Source organism: Bidens hawaiensis, unplaced genomic scaffold (assembly GCF_021521415.1).
Source record: "Bidens hawaiensis isolate Kalapana, Puna unplaced genomic scaffold, B.hawaiensis_p1.1 tig00005588_1, whole genome shotgun sequence".
Taxonomy (NCBI): domain Eukaryota; kingdom Viridiplantae; phylum Streptophyta; class Magnoliopsida; order Asterales; family Asteraceae; genus Bidens; species Bidens hawaiensis.
The window spans coordinates 647,637-649,282 of NW_027491362.1; the positions used below are offsets into that span (position 1 = coordinate 647,637).

The 1,646-nt window shown below is 43.6% G+C and overlaps 1 non-coding gene across 1 annotated transcript; it reads left to right on the forward strand.

Annotated features, from left to right (window-relative positions):
• Window positions 1–1,237: 1,237 nt before the first annotated feature.
• On the forward strand, window positions 1,238–1,344 carry LOC143630260 (small nucleolar RNA R71). The gene has a single exon (XR_013153137.1). It is a non-coding gene; the product is annotated as a small nucleolar RNA R71 (small nucleolar RNA).
• The last annotated feature ends 302 nt before the right edge of the window (window positions 1,345–1,646 follow it).

The window sequence follows — 1,646 nt, forward strand, 5'->3', positions numbered from 1 at the left end:
ATTAACATGATGTTTTATGAAAGTTTTTACATTCCGCGTATGTTTTTATTTACTCTGATGATTAGAACTATGTTGATGAGTAAATCCAACGTCCAAATGTGAGGCACCGGTAACGGGGCTTTACACATACTTTGCCATTTCTTTCAAGGCATCAAGGAACGGAAGATTAATGTGTAACTGCTTAAAAAGCTCTAAGAATTTCCCGTACTGCTCTTCCATCTTCTGTTTCTTCAAACGGCCTTGGTATGGAATGGGAGGAACATAAGTCCAGACTGGCTCACTGGGTTGTGCGGTACTTGTTGGGTCTAGCCTCGAGTGCACCTCACCAGGAGTCTCAGTCTCGATCTCATCAGCAATTGGTTTTGGTGTGGAAACCGATGCATCAACATGAATGGTAGTCCTACCACTCCTCAGGGTAATAGCTTTAGCCTCAGCATTTGGATTCCTTTCGGTGTTACTAGGAAGGCTACCATGTTGTCTCTCAGAGAGGAGTTTAGCAATCTGTCCAACTTGATTTTCGATGGTTTGCCTGGACGCTTTCTTATTCCTCAACAATGCCGTGCCTCTGGAGAGTCTCATCAATTTCCAGGTTCCTTTGCTCAACCAATTTGTTTGAGGTCTCGCTCTTAGCCAAAAGTTGGGACAAAAGGCTTTCAACACTATCCCCCCCAACCTTACTAATTATCACTGCTGGAAACCTGAAATTGAGGCTTTTCCTGGTAAGATTGATTTTGGGTTTGACTTTGATAATTTGGATTTATGCCAAAACCCGGTGGCATTTGATTTTGATTGCTACCAACATCTTTCCAGCTGAAATAAGGGTGGTTTCTCCAACCCGAATTATAGGTGTTGCTGCAGGCATTGTTTTGGCGGCCCACAAGGTCAACATCCTTCACCACCATGGCTTGCTGGCACTGACTGGTCTGGTGTTTTCCGACACACACACCACAACGAGAACTAGATTTAACAAGATCGGATTGCATTTGGTCAAATCTTTTAGTAAGAGCTTCTAACTGGGCGAGACAAGGGTGTTTGAATCAATGTGATGAACACCCTTAGAGAAGGAATACTATGAGGCAGATTATACGCGAAACTCTTCTTAGCGGCTTTCTCCAAGATATCAAGCGCCTCATTTGGGGTACACCTACCGGAATCTCCTCCCGCAACCTGATCGATGGCCTGCTTTTGTTCCCCGGATAAAGCGTCAAAGAATGTAAGACACTGAAGCCCGTGACTCAAACCGAGATGAGGGCATTTTCTCAAAAATCACTTGAACCTCTCCCATGCGGCATGAAGTGACTCGTCATCATCGACATGAAAACCAGAGATGTTCGCTCGGAATTTGGCAGTTTTATCAGGTGGGAAATATTGAAGAAGAAACTGCTCAACTAATTCATTCCAAGTTGTGATGGAACTGGAAGGGAGTGCCTCTAACCACTCTAGAGCAGACCCGCGAAATGAGAATGGAAAAAGTCTAAGTCTCACGGCATCATCAGTACAATTATTAATTTTGAATGTCGCACATAATCATAGGAAATGTGAAACGTGAGCATGAGGGTCCTCGTTCTGGAGACCATGAAAAAAACATAATTTTCAACCATATGAAAGATGCTCGACTTAATCTCGAAATTCACTTCAATCTCGGG